Below are 9119 nucleotides of genomic sequence, written 5' to 3' on the forward strand. Positions count from 1 at the left end.
ATAAAGAATCTTTCATTCGAAGTGTACACAGATGCTAATAATAGTTGGCATTTATAAAGCAGGCTGAGATTGGTCAAGGACTAAAGTTGTTATCTCATTTGATCACCACTACTAGTCTGCTAGGTGGCACAATACATAGAATACCAGGGCTAGAGTCAGGAAGACCCAAGTTCAAATCTAGCCTCAGACACTTATTAGTTGTTATAAACCTGGGCAAGTCACTTAACCTCATTGGTAAATAGGGATAATAGAACTCACCTCCCAGAGTTGTTGTGAGGATCAAATGAAATAATAATTGTAAAGTCCTTAGCACTGTGCCTCTTACATAGTAAGTGCTATAGACATATTTGCTATTATTATTTTTTTCATTTCATAGATGAGTTAATTGAGGCTTAGTAAAGTTAATGACTTGTCCAGGAACTTAAGTGTTAGGGGAAGGATATGACCCCATGTCCTCCTGATTTTAAGTTCTGTCCTACACCAAATGCACAATTACCGATCTAAGGAAAGATGTAATGGCCAACACATTGGTATTCAGTTCTGTTTAATTTTAGCTAGAAGATAGAGGTGGTGTGTGGGGATGACCACATCCTCAGAATAAAGATAAAGATGTGGTTAAATTAGCTGTCCAAAGTCAAGCAGCCAACTCAAGATCCTCTGGATTTTTAAAGACTGATGAAGCAGCTTATCTAAAGCTTGATGAAGCACATGTATACACACATACACACACACACACACACACACACACACACATTTTCAATTCAGTTGCTGTGCTTTAATATAATAATATCAGCAAACAGGAGACCAAGCCTAGAGGAAATTTCCATGTCAAATGTATTTTTTGTAGGCAAGTTATTCCCTCTACCACTTACAATGGGCTGGGCCAATGTTTCCTTTGGATGTGAAGCAAAATATCTTTCCACAAAAACTTACCAAAAAAAAGAAGAATTTAAAAACACACACAGTCCAGGAAACTCTTTTCAAACACTTCAGGGTAAATTGGTGTGAATGAAAATAGGAGGAAATGGGAACAGCAGTTAGTGGCTAGAGGATGCCAAAGAGCAAAAGAAATATGTGAATGGACTCTTGGGACAATGGAATATGCCCACACCCTCATCCATTGAGTCTACATTTCAATGACTACATTTCTTCTCACTCCTTTAGGATTTCAGAATTTAGGGTATTTCAGTGGCCATTTGGTTTCTTTTTCCCCAGTCTATCCCAGTGTATAACTTACTTCTCTTGAGCAAAATCCCTTGTGGAGCATGGGGTGGTCAGGATGGTATAATAACTAGGGGATCCCTATGAAGAGATTAGTGTTTTGAAAATACTTGTACCACAATTCTACTAAACAGAGACATTTGGCCAGGGTCTTTAAGAAGGGGAGCCAAATACCATTGCCACTGAATGTAAGACAAGTTGCTAGAGTTGGTACTGGGAATTATACTGGGTTTGGGGCAAATTGAAAGGGGCATTTAGATAGTGCAGGGGATAGAGTGCCAGACCTGGAGCCAGGAAGACTTATCTTCCTGAATTCAAATCCAGTCTCACATAACTCTTAGCTGTGTGACTCTGGGTAAGTTACTTCATCTTGTTTGCCTCAGTTTCCTCATCATAAATGAGGAGGAGATGGCAAATTACTCCAGTATTTTTACCAAGAAAATCCCAAATGGGGACACAAAGAGTCAAACATTAACCGAACAACAATAATTAGGACACATTTAATTTGGCAGAACAGAGTATAAATAATAAGATTCAGTTCACAGAATCACAAATTATGAATGTTTGAAGGAGCATTAGTAGCAATCTTGTCAAACCCATATAAAAAAGGAATCTTCATTATATACCTGAAAAGTTGTCCTCCATTATCTGCTTGAAGATGTCTAACAAGTGGAGGCAACCCATTCTACTTCTGCACAGCTCTGAGCATTAGGGAGATTTTTTGGACAATGTAAAAAAATAGACTCGAATACAGGACTACAATCCCCATGAGCCTTTGCTCCATTTCCCCAGAATGCCTTGTAATCTCACCTGGGCCGAGATCAAGAAGGTATTTAAGCTGATTCAAAGGCTTTTGAGGCTCTCTCTTGTCTCTCTTGGCTGGCTTGGATTTCCGTTTTGGGGCAGACATGGCGCTTTCCATAATGTAGGTGAGGTTGTGTGTCTAGACCTCCCTATGGCCTAGACACGTGTTTCTTATCCTGTATTTTCTTTAATCTTTAACCTTTAATAAACCTCCAAAAAATATAATACTCCTTGCAGAGAGAACTAATTTCTACCTCATACCTCAGTCTCCCCATATTCCATAAATTTTAATCATTACAACATCAAGTTTAAATAAACCTCTTTGCTACTTCTTACTCCTTGCCTTTGGTTTTTACCTCTGGAGACAAACAGAACAAGTCAAAACTTTCTTCCATATTTGCACTTCTGGAGTTTTGCATCAAATACCTGGACACAGTTATCATGATTCCCCCAAGTCTTATCACCTGTTCCTTCAAAGATCCTTATATGTCATGGATTGGAGGCCCTTCAATATCTTCATTGCCCTCATTTGGGCATGCTTTAGTGAAATATGTTCTAGTAAAACTGTAGTGCCCAGAACTGAATACAGTATATATATCCTTTCCACATCATAACTTTCTCTATTATGGGTTTTGATATAGCATGGATCACCATAAGAAATTAATGAGAATTTGGGAGAGTTTTGCAGAAACCACAAAAGCCAACAGATGACACAGAAAAAAGTTTAGGAACTCAGAAATACACAAAAAAAATATGTATGGTATTGTATAATATCAATATATTTTATTTTTTAATACCATAAATATACACAATTTTTTTAAAGTTAAAATAAATTAATAAAGTTAAAAATTTTAAAAGTTTGTTAAAAGAATGCAAAATCCAAATAACTTTATGAGGCGATTTCAGATTTCAGGGGGCACTGCACCCCTAACCCCAGCAATGTGGAAGGGATACCCATACTTCATATGAAGGCTGTTAGACCAAAGTACAGTGGCACTATCACTTCTCTATTCTGTGGGACTATGCCTCTTAATCACATCAGCTTTAGCTTTTTCTGGCTACTAATTCACATTATTAATGTTAGGTTTATGTTTTGACTTGAATATTAATTTGTGGTCACCAGGGATTTAATTTCTAAATTCCAAAATGAATTACTAAAGTAAATGGAATTTATGGTAGTTTATTTACAATAGAGGGAAGATATTAAGGAAGAGAGAAAAGGGGAGAGAGGGGAGGGGGAGAGAGAGAGAGAGAGAGAGAGAGAGAGAGAGAGAGAGAGAGAGAGAGAGAGCCTCTGGCTTCCTCTGATCCAGGTAGAAATTCTTAGGCCCCTGCCAGGGGAAAGGAGTCTCAAGATGATGGGCCTTTCTCGGAGGTGAGGTTCACACCTCCAGAAAGACAAGGAAACTAAGTCAGCCTTTACACCCACCATGGTGACAGTCTGAAAGGAAAGCAGTCTGAGGTCTCCTGTACAAGCTCCTCCATGGGTCTGGTTCCATAGCCAAGTATCTTCAGTCTAAGTCCAAGTGTCTGTCTTCCAGTCTCTTAAGTGTCTGTCTTCCCTCCAGCTTCGAGTGACTTTCTTCACTCCAAGCCCAAGTGAGTCTCTTCCAGTCCAACTCTGAGTGACTGAATCCTTCATTTCTCTCCCTGTGCCTCTGTTTCCTCTATTTAAAGATCTTTTTCTCTTGTGTCATCTCCACTAAATTTTACATCTACCAATCACAGCAGACACTCCTCTCCAGGACTGCCCACTCAATGGATGAAATGAGTGTTCACACCTTTTGTGGTTAGTTCATACCTTTTGTAGTTAGTTCAAACCTTTTTGTGCTTAAAATGGGTAGATCTACTTTAAATACTGGTTTAACACTTTTGGGGATTAAAAGCTAAAAATAAATAGGGGATTACAATTCAATCTTCACAATAAAGGAAGAGCTAAGTACCTTCATTGTTACAATCAGGAGATAGCCAAATCCAATCTTCACACGAATTTATGTTGAGTTTGTGGTCCACTAAAAACCCTAGATTGTATGTGTGTATGTATGTGTGTGGGGGGGGGTGGTAAAAGACCATCCAGATATCCTTGAAGAATTTTAGTCCCTTGGTGTATCTTATTAGAACTCCAGAGAACTAGCAGATGTAATTTACTATAAGTGCTACCTGAAGGGCATGGGGAAAAATAGAAGTACCAAAAATGAAAGATTAGCAAATGTTACTACAATTTTCCAAAAAGGAAGAGAAGAGAGTCTGAAAATGATAGACCAGTCAACTTGATTTTGATTACTAAGAAAATCCTAGAATAGATTATTGAAGAGATAATTGACAAAAAATTTAAATATATATATAATATATATTTAATGTGTATATATAAAATATTTAAATATATTTAAATATATATATATATATACATATATATATATATGTGTATATATATATATATATATTTACACACACATCATGGCTTCATCAAGAACAGGTCCTGCCAACTTCTTATACATAATGGGTATTTTTTTGACTTCTCTATAGGTAAGAGAGAAGGTGGATGGAGGAAGATAATTTGGAACTGAAAATAAATCTGAAGGATGAAACCATTGCTCTAAATCCAAAAGAAAGGGATTGACTCTACTCTGCCCACTTTGGTTAGATGCTTACAAGAGTTCTGTATCAGTTGTTAGCAAAAATACACATTGCCCAGATTGTGACATTCACATGAGCTAGCAGCTCAATGACTTAGTCTATCAGCATAATCATGTGTGGGGCCCCTGAAAAGCCCCTGCTCATCCAGTCCTACTCAACAGACTACCATTGGACAGTTTCTCTCAAAAATAAACTCTCAGGAAATCCAAGTGGGGTAGCTGATAACAGCTCCCTGTTGTTGAGAGCTAAGTGGTAGCAGCCTGTCTGCATGGTTGCTATCAGAGATGATATAGCAATGGTTGAGAGAATATGGAAACTTCTTTCCATAGCCTTTTTCCCCACTGAAATTAAGATTAAAAGCAATATAAGCTGCTTTATGTACTCTCTTCCCTTTCTACACTTCCATTACATAGTCTGTTAATGCTAAAGCATTTGAAGGTTGTTGCTTTTAAATGTTTTTCTCTTTTCTATTTTGAAACCTCGTATTTATATGAAACACATCAAGGGAGAAAGACAATTGCTAGATGGAGATATGGGGCTCTAGTGAAGGTAGGCCTTTACTGGGTGCAGAAAATAAGGCTACAGATTGGTTAAAAATCTAAAAAATCAACTGCCATCTTCTGCTGTCAAAACCTTCTCCCACTTCTGCCTGTAATTCTCCTTGTCTCTTTCTCATAAAATGTCTAGGCTATTAGAACACAGAATATGCTGGAGACAAACACACTTAGCACGCATGCAGATATAAATTCCATGTCAAATTAAGCAAAATGTATTATCAAAATGGTAAAATAAAATCAACAAATGCCTTCCCCCCTCCCCCCAAACCCTTACCTTCAGTCTTAGAATCAATATTGTGTGTAGGTTCCAGGACAGAAAAGTGGTAAGGCAATGGGGTTTAAATGACTTGTCCATGGTCACACAGTTAGGAAAGTGTCTGAGGCCAGATTTGAACCTAGGACCTCCTTGACAAATGTTTAAATTTACCATGTGGAATACTTTATACTAAATTCCAAGGAAGGGAGAATTCAAAGGCTTAATTTAACAAGCTTTAAGTGACTACAGTGGCTAATGAATATGACATATATTCCCTGCCCTCAAAGAGCTAATGGTATAATTGAGGGAAATAAGGCATGGATACAGAGTTAGGATGCCTTTCTAAGTATACCTTGGCTATCATTCTACAGTAAGCACACAACTGAACTCAAATCAGTCAAGCTGTCTCCTAATGTCCTTCTGAGTGTGGCCCATTCTAGCCTCTCTCCCCTCTCCCACATTAACTCAGATGTCAGGGAAGAAGGAAAGGGAAATAAAAAATGATTCAAACAAAAAGCAGGGAAAGGAGGAGAAAAATGTGTCAGATCAAGTTCAGATATCAGATCTCTAAAATAAGAATTCTGGTTTTCTTTTTTTTTCCTTTTTTTTAAACCCTTACCTTCCGTCTTGGAGTCAATACTGTGTATTGGCTGCAAGGCAGAAGAGTGCTAAGGGCTAGGCAATGGGAGTCAAGTGACTTGCCCAGGGTCACACAGCTGGGAAGTGTCTGAGGCCAGATTTGAACCTAGGACCTCCTGTCTCTAGGCCTAGCTCTCAATCCACTGAGTTACCCAGCTGCCCCCTGAATTCTGATTTACTTGAGAGCAAGGGCTATTTTATTTCTGACCATTATTTCCCCAACAGCTGGCACAGTAACTGGCATATAGCAGGTGCTTAATAAATGTTTGTTGATTAAATATATTTCTGGTCTACTGTCTTTGGCAACAAATTTTCCAAAGAAAAATTCCAAAATATATTTTGAACAATGCAAATATATTTCAACTGAAAAATTTTGTCTTCTAAGGAGACTTTGAAAGATAAGACTTGTTTGGTTTTACAAATCTTGCTATAGTTTTACAAAAACTTATATTTACACATCACTTTAAAGCAGCGGTTCTCAACCTGTGGGTCGCATGACCAAAACACAGGGGTCACCTAAAGCCATCGGAAAATACATTTTTCTGATGGCTTTAGCCACTGAAAAATTGTGCTACTTTACAGCAAGATCTCGGAAAGAACAGGGACCCTGCTGCCTGCACATTGTACTAATATTAGTTACTTATCAGCAGTCCTCCCCCTATGAGGGGCGATGGATTTACCCTGTTGCCTGGAGACCTGAATCAAACAGAGACCCAGAGAGAGCACGGGGAGCTGGCTCCGGAGGGGTTAAGAACGAGTCTTAAAGCTGATAACACTTGGAGCTGATAACGAAGCCGAGTAACCCCAGCAAAGTTAAGCCTCAGCTGGAGCTGGAGGGAGACGACAGGAAGAAGGTAGCATCTGCGGACCCCCTCCCCAGGCAGGACTTACCTCCCGCCCTAGTGCTCAGGCTGCCTCTTGCTGGATTGATATTTCTCAACATATAATTAAATATTGTTTTTGTGATTAATCACTATGTTTAAATTATGTTTGATTTGTAGCAATGAGAATACATAATGCATATCAGGTATTTACATTCTGAATCATAACTATAGCAAAATTACAGTTTTGAAGTAGCCACCAAAATAATTTTTTGGTTTGGGGTCACTGCAACATGAGGAACTGTATTGCAGGGTTACAGCATTAGAAAGGTTGAGAACCACTGCTTTAAAGCTTATAAAGTACCTACATATACATGTTCTCATTTGATCCCTATAACAATGCTTTGGTATTATCCATAGGTATAATCCATAGGTATTAGACACATTTTACATATTTGGAAACTGAGTTTCAGAGAAATGAAGGGACTGTTTTATAGTGATATAATTAGTGTCAGGTGAAATTTGAACCCAAGACTTGTTGAGCTCAAATTCAGCACTCCATCTATTCCATACTGGCTCTGAGAGATAAAACAATAACTGATATTTATATATTACTTTAAGATTTACAAAGTGCTTTATTATCTCATTTGAGTCTTCCAACAGCCTTGGAAAATCACTTTATATCCAGTCATATAAAACATTTGGGAAGCTAGGTGCCACAGTGGAGAGTGTCCAGCCTGGAGTGAGGAAGACTCATCTTTGTGAAGTCAAATATGACCTCAGACACTTACCTAGTTGGGTGACCCAAGGCAAGTCACTTAACCCTGATTGCCTCAGTTTCCTCATCTGTAGAAAAATTAGCTGAAAAAGGAAATGGCAAGTCACTCTAGTATCTTTGCCAAGAAAAACCCAAATGGGGCCAGGAAGAATTGGACATGACTGAAATGACCGAAAAACAAATAAAACATTAATTTTAGAAAGTCTTTAAAATGGATAATAAAATGAGAAACCAGTGCCATGATTCTGATTGTCATCTGTTAATATTTGGTTGAGTACAGGAAATGACTGGGATGGGGATTTTTTGATTTGTCAGATTCTGGTGCAAACTAGGTGTTGTATGTCTTTGAGTTTGTTCACCACTTCAATCAAAGCTTTGAGGCTTTCACTTTGAAATAACAAGGTGTTGGTAGATCAAAGGATGAACAATCCATTACTATTTAGTGTTAGTTCATTCATTTAAAGGCACTTTAACCTCATATAGCATTAGAGGGTAAGGCAAAGCTTTTGGTTCTGATGAGACGTTAGGCTAAGAAAGCAGAATCCTTATGTTAGGGAGTGTTAGAAGAAGGACTTAAATGATGACCAATTCAGGAGTTTGCTATGGGGAAATCTGCATTACGTAAAATAAATGAATAGATAAATAAATAAAGAGGGAACTAGGGCCAGGTGGTGACACCACTGTAAGTTCAAAGAGTAGAGAAGAAAAAGTTAAAGAAGAATGTGAATTAAATAACCAGTAGTGTAGACAATGAGTAAGAACTATTCTGGGAAGCCTTCATGGAGGAGAAAAGGAACTTAAGCTAGACCCTGAAGGATAGGTAGAATAAAAATAAGAAAAGAATCAGAGGATTACAGATTTAGGAAAAGGAACAAGCATTTATATAGTGCCAACTATATGCCAGGGCTACAAGTTTGAATTAATTCAACCTTCACAATGCTAGGAGGCATGTACTGTTATTATTGCCATTTTACAATGAAAGTTTTTGAACTTGGCCAGCTGAAAGATAATAAAGAAGTCTCCTACATTAGTAGCACTGGGAATTAAGTGTAGGTAGGCAGAAAACAAGAATTTATCGAGAGTCTCCTATGTGCAAGATTCTGTGCTATCTCATATTTCATCCTCACAATAACCCTATGTGGAAAATGCTGCTATTATCCCCATTTATAGCTGAGGAAACTGAGGCAGTCAGAGATTAAGTATCTAGCCTAGTGTCATATAGCTAGTAAGTTTTGAGGCCAGATTTGATTTTAGACCCGCTCTTCTAGTCACTGTTCTATTTAGTGGCTTGGAAGGGACCTTAGAAGTTACCTACCCAACTCCTTCATTCTAAAATGAGGAAATAATCCAGTAAGGATTAAAATGCCTTGCCTGAGATCACATCAGTATTTTGTGGTATAATTGAG

The sequence above is a fragment of the Monodelphis domestica genome, chromosome 4, assembly GCF_027887165.1.
Source record: "Monodelphis domestica isolate mMonDom1 chromosome 4, mMonDom1.pri, whole genome shotgun sequence".
Lineage (NCBI taxonomy): Eukaryota > Metazoa > Chordata > Mammalia > Didelphimorphia > Didelphidae > Monodelphis > Monodelphis domestica.